This window comes from Quercus lobata, chromosome 9 (genome assembly GCF_001633185.2).
Source record: "Quercus lobata isolate SW786 chromosome 9, ValleyOak3.0 Primary Assembly, whole genome shotgun sequence".
In the NCBI taxonomy this organism is placed as follows: domain Eukaryota; kingdom Viridiplantae; phylum Streptophyta; class Magnoliopsida; order Fagales; family Fagaceae; genus Quercus; species Quercus lobata.
In genome coordinates this window covers 30,602,834-30,622,117 of record NC_044912.1, presented here as the reverse complement: position 1 = coordinate 30,622,117, position 19,284 = coordinate 30,602,834, and the positions used below count along the sequence as shown (strand labels likewise).

The following is a 19,284-nucleotide window of genomic DNA, read 5'->3' as shown; positions in this document are numbered from 1 at the left end:
TGACAAAAAAAAAGAGAAAAGAATGAATCATATAATCGGCATGGTGAAAAAAAAAAAAAAAAAAAAAAGAATCATATAATCAACTGGGTGAAATTGACCATTGAAATTCCTTGAGTTCGTTTTATTCTTGTTTTGTCAAGGCCTATCTTGGCCTTAGGTCTTTAGCCCTTTTGTACATTGTTGTAAAGTTGTGATTTACAATTATGCTTTATATTGGTTTTATTCCATGACAAAAAGTGTTGTAATTGTTTTAATTTATTTCCTTGTATTTTGTAGGATTTTATTGTATTGGGTTTAGTATTAAGCTGGTGAAGAATTGAGCATGAATTGAAGAATCAATGGATTTCACGAGTGTTTCATTAGAAGCTAACTTGCAAAAGAGCCACGTGAGAAGCACATGTTGGAAGCAGGAAAATCATACCAGCGTGAGGATTTTGCGAGTGTCTCGCGGGTAAGGCCTTCCCACAAGATAGTCGTGAAACATTTTACCTTAAGGATTTTTAAGTGTGACTTTCTTACTCTTCACCTATACTATATATACCCTCATTACCCACAAATTATAAAGAGACCATTCAGAGAGAAAAATCCTAGATAAGTTTTCTATAACACACACCCATCTTTTAGAAAGAGAGTTATTCATCCTTAGTAAGAAATCATTGTAGTCTCTGTTAGGTTCTAAGACTTAGGAACTAATGCATTAGAACTCTAATTTGTATTGTTTGCAAATCATAATCAAAACAAGTTTTTAGTCTTGTTTAGACTTGCTCAAAGTGTATGCATTTTATGTAAAGTTGGAATCAAATTACAAAAGTTATAGTATGATTCTGCCTGGCTCAATCGATCAAGAATTAGACTCGACCGATCGAAATTCGAGCAGAACGTTTTTCTACAGAAATTTCCAACTCAGCCCTAAGCCCATATGACGTATAGGGTTTTATGTTTTGCCCTAAGTATAAAAGGGAAAACTCTAGCCACTTTTTAGTGAGCTCTTTTTGCTGTGTATGTGAATCTTTTGTGAGATCTAAAGGTATTTGCCTTTACACATACTTAGAATTATCAAGAAGGAGAATTTGATTCAAGAACTTGATAATCACTCAATTGCTGCAATAAAAACTTAAAGATACACAAGCAGGAGTGCTTGTACTTGCTGGAGAATCCAAGAAAGAAGGAGTCTATGGCCTCGGTGCTGTCACGTGGTCGTATCAGTAAGTTTTCTACTGGTGGGTAGTAATAGGATGTTAGTGGTCTAAGTTGCTATTGTAAAACTTCGATTCTTTCATAGTGGATTCAAGTTTATCTTGAGGATAGTTAGGTTAAATCTTTGTATCTTTGTATGGTTTTTACTAGTGTGGTTTCCTAGGTCATCATATCTTTGTATTCTTTATATTCTGCACTTTACATTGATATGATTATATGATTGTGTTAACCTAGATCTGAAATTTGAACTAAATAATCACTTAGCTAATTAACTAGGTTAATCCAATTGTGTTTTAAGAGGTCTAAAAACAAACAATCTCTTCTATTTCCCTTTTCCATTGTCATACCGTGAGAGAAGATTTGAATCCCAACATAACTCACACATATTCAGAATTTAGAGAGAGCTTTGAAATTGGGGAAGGTTTGGAGAATTGACAAAAGAAGCCAAAAAAGATTGCGCCTTTCAAAAATTAAAAAATGTTAGCCTATGTCAGTCCTAATGCACTAATACACTAAGAAATTGGTTTATACTTCCATTCATATCTCATGTTAAATTAAAATCATGTATTTATAGGAAACTAACTCTAATCTCATTGGCCCATATGGCCTCATCCTATTGGTTCTATTATTCCCCATGTGCATTAATAATTCCAACATGTGCTAAATGTTATTAACATGCTTGGAATTATAACTAACTAACTAACTAAATCTCAATACAACAATTATTATCCATATACTTATGACATTCCTAACATTTCCCTCCCTTTGGAAACACCTTGCCCACAAGGTGTTGTTATTGAGTAACACCTTCATGAGAGGTGACCTACCATAAAACCAATACTTCAATGACATCTTGTAGGCATAGGACACCGTAAATTGATGGTTATGAAGATATTGGCCATACATTACCTTCATAGCCGCATCAGGTTCCCCAAAAGCATCATGGTTAATATGGTTGACACTAAATGCACTAAAAATATGATATAGAGGCCTCTCATCCACATTAAGGTTAAGGATGCCATTGTAATGTTTGCACCAATGTGTAAGCTCCTTTTGTTTTTCTTGATTGCTAATCACTAATGTTGGCAAGATGGTAACCTTACCATGAGATCCTTGCCCCATATCACCTGCGCCTTCAATGGGCAAATTAAGTGATTTCATGTGATCCCACCAAGTGGTCTAAACCCATGACCAATTGATCTCATTGGCAGCCACACCATATAATAGTTTCTTTGGTTCCTTATTAGAACATTCCAACATTTTCAAAACCAACCAAAGCACTTACAATCACTAAAACAAGCTAGATAATCTGTCTGTACATGAACATTTGTCCCCACTTTGACAAGAATGTCCAAGTTCAATTATGCCTTATCCTCTATAAGGTAAATGTTGTGGTGCAGAGAATTGATGAAGGGCATGATTGCAATGCTCATATCTGCCTCTTCCATAGAACTCAAAGATTGGTGCACATTCTTTTTCACTCCAATTGGCATAACTAAAGGTTCATCTGCACCTTTGAAGTTGCTAGGAACTACTGGAGTTTGAGGTGTGTCGTGAACCTGAGCCTGAATCGCAATAGGACCCTTGCATGGACCATTAAAACTCACTAATTCCTTTAAATCAAGAAACTCTTCAAGATCAGCCACATCTTCACTGTCATTTGCATCTTCACTATCAAAGGTAGTTTTTATTAATTCAACTACTTGAAACTTGTCACTTGTGCCGTAACTCTTCTTCGAACATATTCTCAAGATCCTTTTGCACTCTTGAAAGTTCTTCCTTCATGGCCACGTTAGATTTAGCCAAGGCCTTCATCATCTTTGAAATATCCTTGACTTCTTCTAAGGCTTTGTCCAACATTTGCTGTATTTCTTTCAAAAGTTTTCTTTTATCACAATTGCTAGTCTCAAGATCAACAGCTCTAATACCAAATGTTAAGAATCCAATCTATTGATTTTCAGTTTAGTAGTTCTTCGAGGGAACTAGGCCTCCATTGATTCTTCGAGGGAATCTACCTCCTATAGCAATTCAAGAATTAGCTATTTTCATGTATTATTCTTCAATGAATGCTTAGAATCTGAATTGTGGCTTATATCCTATTCTAACTAACTAGGTACAACACTAACTAACTACGTACAACACAACACAACTTAACTAACCAAGCTTAACTAAGTACAACACTTAATGCAATACAACAATAGCACAACAGTACAACACCTTATAGCTACTGGTTACAAGCCTCTCTTGCCACTCTATCACAATAGCTCATCCTGCCCAACGCACTGCCCTGCATTATCCATCAGGCTGCCCTGCATCACGGACTGTCTAGCCCTGCAGTTTACACTGTCTAGCCATGCAGCTTCAATGTACTTTAGTCAAGGTCCTAACAATACCTCTCCCTTTAAAGCACCTTGCCCACAAGGTGAGGGTATTGAACCTGCAGTTTATGAAGAAGTTCCCAAGTGGCATTAGCTGGAGAAGAACCCTCCCAGTGAACCAAAACCTCAGTAGCATCCTCGTACCTTCTGATCTGACATTGCCTTTGCTGAAAAATAGCTTTTGGTTCCGGAGTGATATGGCCTTGAGCATCAACTAGAAGAAGTGTTAGGATTGGAGTAACTGATTGGCCAATCTTAGCCTTCAAACAAGAGACATGGAACACAGGATGGACACTGGAAGTGGAAGGCAAATGCAATTTGTTTGCCACTGATCTAACCATCTACAGAATCTGAAAAGGACTAATGGTGCCAGCTTCCCCACCTTAGACCAGCGAAGGGAGTGTTGTTTAAAGGGTTACAACCTAAGAAACACCCAATCACCCACCTTAAAACTTCTTTCTTGCCTATGTTTGTTAGCCTACAACTTCATTCTGTCTTAGGTAGCTATTAAGTTCCCCTTAAGAAGGTCCAAAATCTGCTGCCTAGCTAATAAAAAAGCATCCACAATAGTAGCCTTAGTGAGGCTCGATATGTAATCCATCAATTTAGGGGGTTGAAAACCATAAAGTGCTTCAAAGGGAGTCACCTTTGTTGCAGTGTGATAGTTAGTATTAAACCAGAATTCAGCCAAAGGTAACCACTCTACCTACTATTTTGGCTTATCACCAGTAAAGGCTCTAAGATATTGCTTAAGACTTCTGTTAACCACCTCAGTCTGCCCATCCGATTGAGGGTGATAGGCAGAGGACATAGCAAAGTCAACTCCTTGCAATCTAAACAGCTCCTCCCAAAACCTTGAAGTAAACATTGGGTCCCTATCACTCACTATAGAAGCAGGCAGCCCATGTAACTTGAAAATGTGAGTCATGAATAAAGAAGCCACTTTAACTGCTATATAAGGATGAGACAATGGGATAAAATGGACATAGTTGGTAAGTCTGTCCACTACCACCATCACCACATCATGCCTTAAGGACTTAGGTAACCCTTCCACAAAATCCATCCTAATGGAAGACCAAGGTGTATGAGGAATCTCTAAGGGCTGTAATAGTCCAGTTGGTTTACATGTCTCATGTTTAATCCTTTGACACATCTCATAGCCTTTAATATACTCCTTCAAGTCCTTCTTTATCCCCTTCCAAAACTAGTCCCTTTTAGCTCCGTGAAAGCTCTTCAAATAACCACAATGTCCACCTAATGGACTATCATGCACTAAACTTATCACCTTAGGCTTCAGACCACAAATAGAGCCCAAGTAAAGTCTACCTTTATAACAAAAGTCCATTTTGCATACTAAACTTGCCAACAGCAGCCGGATTAGAATGGAGTGTTTGTAGGATTTCTTGCACCTCCACATCAATGGTATAGCTAGCTTTCAATTCCTCAAGCCAAGTTGGATGAGGAAAAGAAATGAGAAATAAGCTACTAAGACTGTCCAAACAAAAAAAACTAAAGTCTGAATGATCACAATGAACCAGCTCAGAGGCTGAAAAGTCATCAGATTCTACCAAGTCTACTTGATTGAGCAAAACAGAATCTGAATTAGAGTGATCCTTCTCACCTTGTCTGGATAATGCATTAGCTACTACATTTTCCTTTCCTTTCTTATAGTCAATGAGAAAGGAGTAACCAAGGAGCTTAGTTATCCATCTTTGCTGCATCGGAGTGCCAATTCTTTGCTCTAGTAGGTACTTCAGGCTTTTAGGATCAGTTTTGATCACAAAGGCCTTCCCAAACAAATAGGGTCTCCAATTTCTTACTGTTGTAACAAGGGCCAATAACTCCTTCTCATATATAGATAAATGAGAGCACTGTTACCTTTCAAAGGTTGGCTGTAAAAAGTAATGGGCCTTCCTTGCTACATCAACACAGCCCTAATTCCAAAACCAAAAGCATCACACTCCATTACAAAGGGCTGAAAAAAATCAAGTAAGGCAAGGACAGGGGATTGAGAAATAGCTTGTTTAAGATTTTGAAATGCTTGGTTAGCTTGTTCAGTCCACTCAAAGGCATCCTTCCTACAAAGGTCAGTCAATGGGGCAGTAATGGACCCATACCCTTTTATGAATTTCCTGTAGTAGCCTGTTAATCCTAGGAATCCCCTCAAAGCTTTCACAATCTTGGGAATAGGCTAGTCTAGCATAGCTGGAGTCTTCTTAGGATCTGTCTTCACTCCATGGCCTGAGATGACATGCCTCAAACACTCAACTTCAGAGCAAGCAAATGTGCATTTATTCTCTTGGCAAATAGTTTATGATCAGCAGCACTTGCAAGACTGATCTGAGATGCAAAACATGAGAAGCCATGTCCCCACTATAGACTAGAATATCATCAAAAAATAAAGGACAAACTTCCTGAGGTAAGGCTTGAACATATCATTCATGAGAGATTGAAATGTAGAAGGAGCATTAGTTAACCCAAAGGGCATGACCAAATACTCATAATGGCCCTTATGAGTCCTAAAGGCTGTTTTCTCCACATCCTCTTCCTTTATTCTAATATGGTGATAGCTAGACCTCAAATCCAACTTTAAGAACACCCAAGCACCACTTAGTTCATCAAGGAGCTCATCCACCACAGGAATGGGAAACTTATCCTTGACAGTATCATTGTTAAAAGCCCTATAGTCCACACACATCCTCCAACTACCATCTGCCTTCCTTACTAACAACAATGGTGAGGCAAAAGGACTTTGGCTATTTCTAATTGAACAAGACTCAAGCAAATCCTTAACAATAGTTTCAATTTCAGTCTTTTGATAATATGGATACCTGTAGGGTCTTTGACAAGTTTGTTAAGTACTTGGTTTGAAGAGAATTTGATGCTCATGCCCTCTACAAGAAGGTAAGCCTTTTGGTTCCTTAAAAATAGTAGCATACTCTTTAAGCAAGGACAACACTTCTGTGGAAACCTCTGAAGCCTTGGATTTGTCAGCCACCTTAGTAGACACAATCTGCAATAACAACCCTTTAGTGATTGGCTGTTTAAGAAATTCATTTGCAGCCTGAATTAAGGAACCCATAGGTTTAATGCCTTGCAACCATATTTGTTTATCCTGGTACATGAACCCCATCTTTAGCTGCTTGAAATCCCAACTAATAAGGCCAAGAGTGCAAAGCCATTGAGTTCCCAGCACCACATCACAGCCCCCTAGAGACAACACATGCAAATTCATTATAAATTCACTACCTTGCATTTTAAGTAGTAGATCCTTACATTCCTTTTTAGTTCTAATCACATATCCATTAGCTACCTTCACCTCCAAAATTCTGGTAGTGTCCACAACCAGCTTCAAAGTTCTAACCAAAACAGCATCAAGAAAATTATGGGAGCTCCCAATATCCAAAAGAATCACCACCCAATGTCCCCTAATTTGACCCAATATCCTCGTGGTACCCGGGGAAGGACTGCTCAATAATGCATATAGGGTAATATTAGCTTGGTTCAACTGCAATTCTATAGTTAATTCCTCATCCCTAACTTCCACTTGACACACTTCTTGAACTTCATCAATCATGAATAGTTTGAGTCCTTTCCACTTGTGTTTGGGTTGCCATTTTTCATCACAATAATAACACAAGCCTTTCTTTCTTCTCTCTTCCATTTGGGCTGATGTGATTTTTTGTATTGGCACCTTAGCTTCAGCTTTACTGTCATGCCTAGTTGTTGGGTATTATTCCTGCCAATTAGTCTTGCTAGGTTCTTGGAATGGTTTATAAGCCTTCTTACAAGTGAGCAAAAATTCCTCTTGAATTTTGACTAACCCAAAAGCAGCACTCAATGTCCTTAGATTTTGCATTGTCACAGCCAACCTTATCTCATCCTTTAATCCACTTAAAAAGCAACTAAGCTTATGAGACTCAGGTAGATTCTTGATCCTATTGCTCAACATCTCAAATTGACTTTTATAAACAACCACAGTAGTAATCTGTTTAAGCCTAGTCAAATTTTCCATAGGATCATCATATGAAGAAGGTCCAAACCTGACCTGTATAGCCCTAACAAATGTTTCCCATGAATCCAAAGACCTTTCACAATCTTGAATCCAGATAAAGCCTCATCATTAAGGTGATAAGAAGCATTCAAAACCTTCTCTTCTCTAGGAATTTCATAACACCTAAAGAATTGTTCAGCTCTAAAAATCCAAGCAGAAGGATCACCTCCATTGAACCTAGGAAACTCCAATCTAATAGGTTTAGGGAAATTGAACACCTACCTCAGGTCTTTGGTGAGCTTGATTTGATCGCACCTTTGTTTCATGATTGTTTCCTGGCTGAGGAACAGAGCCTTCGTGTTGTTGCATTGCTAGTAGTCTCTCTTCGAACATAGTTTGCAATCCCTTGAAATTGTTGTCTAAAGCTTCCAACCTTCGAGAAATCCTTTCCATGGCAGAAGCATGATCATCCAACCTCTGCTGAACCGATGAAACAGTCTCACTCAGCAAGGAGTATCTTGTTTCTTACACCATGATTGAACCAGCTCTGATACGGAATGTTAAGAATCCAATCTATTGATTTTCAGTTTAGTAGTTCTTTGAGGGAACTAGGCCTCCATTGATTCTTCGAGGGAATCTACCTCCTTTAGCAATTCAAGAATTAGCTATTTTCATGTATTATTCTTCAATGAATGCCTACAATCGGAATTGTGGCTTTCATCCTATTCTAAATAACTAGGTACAACACGGCACAGCTTAACTAACCAAGTTTAATTAACTAAGTACAACACTTAATGCAATACAACAATAGCACAATAATACAACACCTTATAGCTACTGGTTATAAGAGCATTAGCATTGGAGAATGCTAATGCCATATCTAAGGGAAATTTGACATTTGCAGCCTTAAAATCATCAGCATCAGAGAATTGTAAAGGCAAGTATTGCAGATTTTTTGCAATACTTGCTACAGTGCAATTCTAAAGATAGAATTGCACTGTAGCAGTATTGTAAAAAAAAAAAAATTAATATTTTATCTCTGATTCTCTCTCTTCTGTCTCTCATCTCTCTCATTTTTTCTGTTCTCTTCTCTCTCTACCTTCTCTGCTCTCCATCTGCTCTCTCATCTCTGCTCTTCATCTGCTTTCTCATCTCTCTCATTTTTTTGAATGGGTTTGCTCCGGTGGCTCTGGTGATGATTTTTTTTTTTTAATGGGTTTGCTCCAGTGATGATTTTTTTTAAATGGGTTTGTTCCAGTGGCTTCGGTGATGATGTTTTTTGAATGGGTTTGCTCCAGTGTTGATTTTTTTTGAATGGGTTTGTTCCAGTGGCTCCGGTGATGATTTTTTTGAACGGGTTTGCTCTGGTGGCTTTGGTGATGATTTTTTTTTTTAAATGAGTTTGCTCTGGTGATGATTTTTTTGATCGGTGGCCTGAGTTTCAAATCGGCGGCGTGGGTTTCAATGGGTTTGCTCCGGTGATGATTTTTTTTGAATGGGTTTGAATGGGCTTGCTCTAGTGATGATTTTTTGGTTTGGTGGCTTGGGTTTCAAATCGGCGGCATGGGTTTCAGATCGATGGCTTGGGTTTGCTGATTGGTGACTTGGGTGGTGGGTGTGGTGGCCATTGTTGGCTCCAACTGGTTTGATGGTTTTTGTGTGTGGCTCTGTTAATGGTTTGTATTTGTGTGTGTCTTTGTTGCTGGTTTGATGTTTGTGTTTGTGTGTGTGGATGTGGTGATGGATTTAGATAGGTTGATCGGTGTATCATGGGTGTGTGTGTGTTGTGTGTTGAACCGATACTAGAGGTTGAGAGAGAGAGAGAGGAATAAAAATGGCTATTGGAAAGCGTAGGAATTGAGACTAAAAATGGTTGGAAAGAAATAATAAAGAAATGTTAAAAAATAATATTTTAATAAAAATAGAGTTTTGAGACGTTAAAAAAATTATAAAATAATATGATATAACCATAAAGTGGTGTTTTAAAATGATAAAATAAAATCTACCTTCCTCAGTCAAAAAAAATAATAAAATAGAATAATATTAAAATTTTCTAATGCTAATATTCTAAGCCTCTGTTTCCGCTTTGTCACAACAACTCATCCTATCATATTGCCTTGCACTGCCCAAAGCACTGCCCCGCATTATCTATTAGGCTGCCCTGCATCACAGATTGTCTAGCCCTGCAGCCTACAATGTCTAGCCACGCAGCTCCAATGTACTTTAGTCAGGGTCCTTCCAAGGTCTTGTCTAAGCAGCAGTCTTGCATTTAAAGAAAAAGAAGAAGAAGACGTATTTGAATGGTGTCACTGTATAAGATTTTTTTTTCTTGCTTACTCTCAGCCACACACGTACCTGAACTTAGTCAGACTCTATCTTGTCTGGGACCTTATGAAAGTGTACCTTATGCAACACTTGCTCTTACAATTATAGCTGTAAAGTTGTAGGCACAAATACACATGCAATAACTGTTGGGTCTGTTTCTCACAAAAAAAAAAAAAAAAAAAAAAAAAAAAAAAAAAAAAAAAAAACTGTTGGGTCTTTCAGTCTGCTTTTAAAAAGTCCAGCATCTATGAAGTTCTCCACACATTAAACATTCTCCTCAGAAATAGTGGTGCTATGGGTTTCAATAGGATTCTTGTGCAACTCACCTGGGCTGGTGTGATATCATCAGTTATGGTGGCAGCCACAGATACACAATTTCCTTCAGCCCTGCCTAATTGCCCCGACAGATGTGGAGACCTACAAATTCCATATCCGTTTGGCTTAACTGAAGGTTGTTACCTGGAGGAAACCAAGGGATCTACAAAATTTTCAATATTCTGTGACAACTCGTTGGAGAAACCTCAACCAATGACTGGAGATTTCCTCGTTACAAGGACTGCAGATTTCCTCGTTACAGACATTTCCATTCAAGAAGGCCAGATTGAGATCATGATGGATAACGAAATTGACTGTTACAACTCGACAGGCACACCTCTGAGTCTGAGTAAACCCATGCGGAAACGAAGTCTCACTAACCCGATTTTCACCATTTCTCACACCAAAAACAAGTTAGTGTCCATTGGATGCGACAGTTATGCGTACCTTAAGGGTTTCAGGAACGATAAACGGTTCTATTCTTTTTGTCGCTCAATATGTGAAAGCAAAAGTGATGTAGTCAACGGGTCTTGCTCTGGGGTTGGGTGTTGCCAGACGGATATTCCTGGAGGATTGAAAAATATTACTGTGGAAGCATATAGCTTATATAACCATGTAGACGTCTGGGAATTCAATCCATGCGGCTATGCCTTTATTATCCGAGAAGACAAGTTCAATTTCTCCTCAGCTTATCTTACCACTCTGGGAAACAATAAAACCCTTCCGGTGGTTCTTGATTGGACAATTGGTAGTGAGAAGTGTGATCTTGCTCGGAACAAATCGAATTACATATGTGGAGGGAATAGCACATGTGTTAGTCCCCCGTACGGGTCTGGGTACCGTTGCGAGTGCAAGAAGGGTTACCGTGGGAACCCATACCTCTACCATGGTTGCCAAGGTATTCAATTTACTTACTACTTATTTACAACAATTTTTTCAAGAATAATAAAACATTTTTTTTGACAAATTTCTAATATAATATGTAGCCTTATTTTAGTAACATAAAAATTGTCACAATTTTTGTTAACAATTGTTTAAACTGATAGATTATGATTTAATAATAGTAATAACAGTGGATCTATGTAGAAGTTGTATACCAATTTTAGTCTCTAATATAACTATTGAGAGGTAATATTTTTATTTTCGTTTCAGTCAATGCTTTTTTATTATATTTTTTCGATTTCAGTTTTTAATTTTTTGGATTAATTAGTTCTTATTTACTTTAAAATGAACTTTTCCACTACAGATATTGATGAATGTAAAGTCAAAGACAACAACAATTGCACGAGCAAACAAAAATGTGTTAATAAACCCGGGAGTTATGATTGTTTGTGCATTGAAGGATACCATATGGACGAACCTGAACGGGTATGTGTCCCCGGTCGATCAGCTGGCCAATCATCACTCGCAATTTACGTCGGAGTTGGTGAGTATATTTATTGTATGTCTGTATTTGCGCCATTAGATTCTCCTCACGGGTCAAGATCCTGTGCAATAATAAGTTAGTGTTAGTGTGAGAGGGCAGATACTAGATACATGCATACACCCATTGCATAGAATATTTTCCTACTAAAACCATCAGCACTAACTTATAAGATACAAAATTTAACTATAAAACTAGTTGTAAATTAAGTTTTATAAGTTACAATTTTATTTAATAAAATACCTATGTATTTTAAAAATGTAATTATTGAATTGCAAAGTTTCTACTCTCTTAATAAGCATTTCAATTTTTGTGTTAATCAGATATATTATCTGTTATATGATCTTTATGTTTATAATTTATGAAAAATTTTAAATTATAAAAATTTTCAATTTAAATAATTTATTGATGATATAACTATTCATCTTTAATTTTTAAAAATTTTAAAAAATTTTACAAGCATTAAGAATATAAGAAGAAAAAGAAGATAATATAATCTAATGAAAGATTTGTCAAAACTCAAAATTAACTTTCAATGAAAAGATATTGGATAAGGTTATAACCCTAAATTATAACTAATTTTATACCTAAATTTTGTCAATTTAAAACTTCAATTATGGTGATGGGAGTAATCACTTAAGGTCCTTTTGGTTGAAGGGATTTTAGGAGGTGAAAATGGGGAGATAAAAGTGAGAAGAAAATAAATTTTGGGGTGCTGTGTTGGTGGGATTTTTAGGAAGGAAAAATAGTCTGGTCCAAGCATTTTCTCACAAAACCTACCAGATTTCAGTCTCCCCAAATTGGAGAGAAAATAGCAAGAAAAAGAATGAGCTTTGCTCTTTTTATATTTCAGACAAAACTACCCCAGCAGCTTCAAATGTTGGTCTTATCGTTTCTTTCACTGTTGGTCTTTCTCCTTTTTAAATGTTGTCTCAGTCTTCTTTTGTATGGGTCTTTTTCAATGTTACGTTGTGTGAGTATCACCTACCTTCTTCTTCTTCTTTATTATTATTATTATTATTATTATTATTATTTTTTTTTTGGGTGCTCATCTGTTTCTTTTCTCACCTGACACCTGTTTTGGGTTATTATTATAATAGTTTTGGGCTCTTGAATTGTAAAGTTTCCATTCATACATTATTTGTTTTAAAATAAAAATAAAGTGTTATTTTTTTTAATCTAATAGGAATATGATGATAAATTTATATTAGTTTTATTCTCTATTCTCTTTTTTTTCTCAACCAAACAAATTTTTTTTTATTTTTTTATTTCTCTACTTTTCCATCTCTAGCTAGGCATAGTCTAATTTTTTAGGCAAAAATGTTTTTTAGAAAATGAGTCAATGACTTAAATGAGTTGAAAAATAATTTTATAACTTTCTTTGTTTAACTTGTTGTGAGATAAAGTTGTTTTTTTTTTTTTTAATTTAATAGAAATTAATTTCTAAAAATAAGCCATATTATTTTTGTGACTAAAGATACTTTTTTTTTGATTTTTTTATTTTTTTGATATTGCCAAATATTAGAAAATATGAAAAACTATTTTTACACGAAATTTTTCATTGAAACAAACGGAGTGTAAAATTTCTTCCCTCTTTCCACTTTTTCACACTTCCAACTAAACAAATGCTTAGAGATTGTTCACTAAGCTTAGAATACTACCTTTAAAATAAAAAAATTAGGCAAACTAAACTTGGAAGTTTGAGCTTTAACGCTATTAATATTTACTTTGATGCTATAAAATTCATTCAGGGCACATTGGATGCATTGAATGTAGATGAATGTAGATTATAACAGGAATGCAAATTTTTATTATTAGAATAAAATGTGTTATTATGGAATAACTAAACCTATTCATTAGTTTGATTGTGAGTTGTAACATTAGAATAAAAATTAAGGTCTATTTTAGGAAATATCTTATTCATATAATTATATTTTCTAGAAAATAATATTTTTTAAATTTTAGAGAGATTAGTTATTTTTTGTTGATTTTTTATTTCCATAATTTTTAGGTGGATATGGAAATTTTTTTTATTTGAAAATATATTAATGTTTAGAATTATTACATCTAATAAAGTGAGCATTTGGTTTCAGCTAAAACCAACGTTCACATTTTTATTTTCACGTTTCCGTCCTTTTTGTTTTTTTCAACGCATGAACAGCAAATTTACTGTATAGAGACAAATTACTGTTTGTACACTGTAGCAGTACTGTTTACATACTGTAGCAGCACTGTTCATGTATTAAAAATATTAAAAATGGGTCCCACGGCACTTTTCACACGTTTAAAAATTATTTTGCTACAGTGTTTTCAGTTTCAGCAACAATAAGTTCAATCCAAACGGCCCCAAAGAATAGCTATTATAACCCTTTTAGAGAAAAATAATTAATCTTTATTTTAAAGAATAGCTATTCATAAGAAATAATTATTTTTTGTAATAAAAACATAAACCAACTATTAAATAACTAAACTATAGGAATATCTATTACATTACAGTTTCTATTACAGTCTACCAAACATGTCCTTAATTTCATCTTTCTATACATTTAAAGTATAAGTTGTTATAATTAAAGATAAGATTGATTTAGTTCTGAAATTAATTTCAACTACAAAATTAACACAAATAATAATTAAAGAATTGGAGTAATAGTTCTGATAAGCACATTAAAGGTAGACATGCACTTTAACTTTTTCTTCCTATCAGATGCACGTCACGCATTCACGATTATTTAATATATTTGTACTTAACTTTCTCTACCAAAAGAGAAACGCAGACTTGTCCTACTTTTCACGACCCTTTTTTAGTCTTTGTTTTAAGCTCATTTTGGCCTTTTTGGAATGCCATTGCCATATATGTTTAGTCACGTAACTCACGTTGTCTGCAGGTGAAATATCATCGTTATCCTTTTTCTATTTCTATTTCTATTTCTTTTTCTTTTTATAATATTTATTATCTTTTTCTCTGTTAGTAAAGATGGAAGCAAATGACAGTGCGTTTGAAAAAGAACTTGCTAATGTTAAAATTTTGAGCTATAGGGTAAAGTGATTTAGCGTTATACTCCTTATTTTCAATGTCTTTCAATTTGGAGAGAGGAAAAATGATACGAAATGTTAGCCATTAATTGCACCAATTAGGGTTTTTTTTTTTTGGTTAAGGTTTAACTGTTTAAGTATGAAAATACAAAACACTCTAATTTTATTATAACGTCGTTACAAAACACTTTTATTATAACCTCTTTTATATCATTTTCCATATCAAAAAACACTCTCTCAAGTTGTCAATTTATTATTGAACAGAATATGAGCTTCAAAGCGCATTAACATTATAGTTTTGTCTATCATTTTAAACGTTATGGGCAAAACTTTTTGGACAAAATTGCCCATTCAAGCCTACCGTACCTGCCTTCGTTTCCTATTTCTTTTAAAAATTTTGTTTTTAACTGGATGTGGGTGTGGCTTTTGGTTTTTTTTTTTTGGTTTTTTTTTGTTTTTTGTTTTTTGTTTTTTTTTTTTTTTTTTTTTTTTTTTTTTTTGTTTTTTTTTTTGTGAAAAGCGGGAGGTATTATTTAAAAGACTGAGTTCATACAACATCTACAACTGTGCTGGGGTTACATAGCCGAGTTTCCCCCAGGCCGGTTAAGTCCCTCACATATAATACATAAACAAAAGTGGGACATTTACATTACATAGTCATCCTGTCTTGGAGATGGGTCCCCCGCTTTGCTAGAGCATCCGCACAACCATTTGCCTCACGGTACACGTGTTGCATGTGCACTTTTCATTCCTGCTCTAAGAGGTTCCTGCAATTACAGATCAAGGGCATCATGTTAGTGTGATAATTTAAATTTGAAATAGTTAGCCAGTTTAGGACTACTTTGGAATCTAATTCTAGTTGAAGGCGCTTTACTCCCATATTCCATGCCATTGCTAGTCCTTGTCTAATTGCCTCCAGCTCAGCCAAATTGTTTGTTGCGAGGCCCACATGCATTGAGAATCTTGCAATCCATTGGCCTTGGTGATCTCGAAGAACACCCCCTGCTCTGGCCATTCCTGGGTTATTTAGGGCACTATCGTCAGTATTGAGTTTAAGAAAGGGGAAGAGAGGGGGGGGGGGGGTTGCCAACTGATAATCTGAGGAATTAGATTCAAGGGCCGCTTGGTGGTGCCGGCGAGGAAATGAAATTCGATCGCCGCTTGAACTGAGGAGTAGATTAGGCTATGTTGGGATCGGGATTTGTTTGTAAATATTCTATTTTTTTTTGCTAGCCAAAGTTTCCAACATGTGAATGGAAAATAGACCTGCCACGGGGGGTGGTGGGGTAAGGAGGTCCTATCTACTGTAGCATTATATCTCAGCCAGTCTTGAAGAGGCAACTGGAAGAAAGCCAAGGGCAGGATTCCTAGGGATTTGAGCCATGCCTCTTTTGCCCAAGGACAGTCCCAGAAAATGTGTATAGTCGTTTCAGGTGAGTGGCATCTAGGACAGCTGGTATCCATATATGAACGTCCAAAGGAGAGGTATGTTTTGGTGGGGAGACGGTCCCGCATAGCTTTCCATAGAAAGATTTGGATCTTCTTGGGACAAGGGGATACCCAAATCCATTGCCAAAGGGCTTTGTTCCAAGGGACCTGATGGCACTAAAAAAGGAATTTCGATGCGGATTTGACGGAACACGTGCCCTTATTGTGGGGTCAAAGAAAAGAGTCAGTAAGGCTAGCAAAACGGGCCACCGGAATTCCTTGAATAAGGTCATGGATATGGGTGGGGAGGGGAAGATTTAGAGAGTCGAAAGACCATTCCTGGTTTGACCTAAGAGAGTTGACACGGCGGTTATCCTCCTGGGGGAGGAGAGGACCTTCAATATAGTTCCACAGGGATCCATTGGGAAGCCAATGGTCTTGCCAAACTCGTATAGACCTACCATCTCCTATCATCCATCTCATGCCTTCAAGAAGAAGCTCTACCCCAAGAGAGATAGCGGTCCAAATGTGAGAGCCTCTTGACGTTCGGGGACTGGTAAACAGTGGCATGAGGAAAATATTTTTGCTTTTAGGACCCTGGCCCAGAGCGTTGTGGTATTAGAATGGAGGCGCTAGGCCTGGTTCATGAGGATAGCTTTGTTTCTATGACGGGTAGAGGACATACCCAAGCCTCCAGCCTCTTTGGGGAGCGTAACAGTCTCCCAGTTGACAGTGTGACACCAGGTGTGGCTTTTGTTTCTAACTGCAATCTTGCTTTCTTTTATCTCCAATTCTTTTTTTTTTTTTGGGGGGGGGTGTGGTTGTTTTGCATTTTTGTTTTTTAATTGGGCATGATTGTTTTCTTGGTTCAGTTTTTTTTTGGCATGATCTTTGTTTTAATAAACCTGATGTGACTTTTTTTTATTGGTTGTTTTTTTAACTAGATAAATTTTTAATAAGGGCATATTAGTCAATTTATATAAATTATATTTTCTATTCTTTCACTTTTTCACCCTCCTAATCAAACACAAATAAGAGAAAATAAATTTTTGTTGTCCTCTCAACCAAACAAACCTTAAAACTTTTTTTGGTTAGGACTTCTATCGCAAAAGATCTAAACCTAAAGCGTCTACACCTAAAACTTAGGAGTCTACTTCTTACGATCCTTAGCTAGGTTTGCTTTCCCTCAAAAAAAAAAAAAAAACTTAGAAAGGAACATTGTGGTTTTAAAAAAGGATGTCAATTCAAAACTTGGTTCACCAGTCTCTTTTAACTGTCCATATTTTTAGTTTTGATATAATTTGACATGAGCAGGATTTTAGAGCCACACGTAGGAGATATATATTTATGTGGCAGCCACCACCTACGCTATAAATGAACTTGGTCGAATCATCTTCATACGATATGTTTGATAAATATTTTAGACTTTTACTATGTTTGCAGGCAATAGTATTAACAAAAGTATAAATTTAAAACGTTGTACTTGGTGAAAATGCATGTTTGAATGTGTGCAGGCCTTTTTAGCCTCTTAGTACTGCTTCTGGGATATTATTGGATATATTGGGGATTGAAAAGAAGAAAGCTCATCAAACTCAAGGAAAAATTCTTCCAACAAAATGGTGGCTTACTATTAAAACAACAACTCTCTAATCACCAAATGTTTGTTGAGACAACCAAAATCTTTACCACAGAAGAGCTCAAAAAAGCTACCAACAACTACAATGAAAGTAGAGTCCTTGGTCAAGGAGGTTTTGGAACTGTGTATAAAGGAGTATTATCAGATAACACAATGGTTGCCATTAAGAAGTCCAAAATTGGGGATCAGAGCCAAATCGAGCAATTCATAAATGAAATGATTGTGCTTATCCAAATTAATCATAGGAACGTGGTTAAGCTATTTGGTTGTTGTTTGGAAACAGAAGTTCCCTTACTAGTTTATGAATTCATCACAAATGGGACTCTTTCTAACCACATTCATGATAAAAGCCTATCATCCTTACTTTCATGGGAAAAACGTTTGAAAATTGCAACAGAAACTGCAGGAGCACTTGCATACTTGCATTCATCAGCTTCTATGCCAATTATACATAGAGATGTGAAAACTACAAATATTTTATTGGATGATAACTACGCAGCAAAAGTGGCTGACTTCGGAGCTTCAAGGCTAGTTCCTCTTGATCAAACGCAATTGAACACTTTGGTGCAAGGAACTTGGGGGTACTTGGATCCAGAATACATGCAAACTAGCCAACTAACAGAAAAAAGTGATGTATATAGCTTTGGTGTTGTTATGGCAGAGTTGTTGATAGGTAAAAAGGCACTCTCTTTTGATAGGCTCTATTGATAGAAATCTATCAATATCATTTGTTTCTGCCATAAAAGAGGATCGTCTACTTCAAATTCTTGAAGATCACATTGTCAATGAGGTTAACATTGAGCAACTGAAAGAAGTTGCTAATCTTGCAAAAGGGTGCCTAAGTTTGAGAGGGGAGGATAGGCCTTCTATGAAAGAGGTGGCGGCGGAGCTAGAGAGATTGAGAATTATGGAAAAACATTCATTGGGAAACATTGGTTGTTCTACTAGCACAACTGTTGAGAATGACAGCATCAAAGACCAAGTATTGAAATCTGTGGAAGATGGGAGATAATTACTTAGTCCTCCATGATATATTGGTATTAATTGATAATTGCATTTGATATGGTACTATAATGATCTATGTAATTTCGAAATAAGTATTCATCTCATAAAGTTGGAAGTTGTTAAGTTGTTTGGAAGTGTAGTAATTTGCGTTTGTTTTGTGAGTTGTGTTTTGAGTCTTGACTATTGGAAATGTATTAATTATGGGAGAGGCTGTATGTTAAGGGCTTGTTATATATGTATTAATGGTGGAAATGTAGGGGTCCTAATCAAGTCTTTTGTGTTGATTTTTAAATGGATGTTATCATTTGGTTGAGCATAGCTCTCATTAATCCATTTCTTTTTCTTTGTTGTGCCTTTGAAATTTCCCAATATTTTGTTCCTTCCTCTTTCACCCATATTAGAGTTATTGATATATATATATATATATATATATATCTCTTGATAAGCAAGAATCAATTTGACTATTTGATAGAAGTGGAGGTGTGATTGCACTTTTGTATGGCATTATTTTTGGGGTTTCTCTGTTGTTTCAGATCCTTCCATTCTTTCT

At 36.1% G+C, this 19,284-nt stretch overlaps 1 pseudogene; it reads left to right on the top strand.

The window, feature by feature from the left end:
- Window positions 1-10,140: 10,140 nt before the first annotated feature.
- On the top strand, window positions 10,141-18,741 carry LOC115961555 (annotated as a pseudogene).
- Window positions 18,742-19,284: the final 543 nt, after the last annotated feature.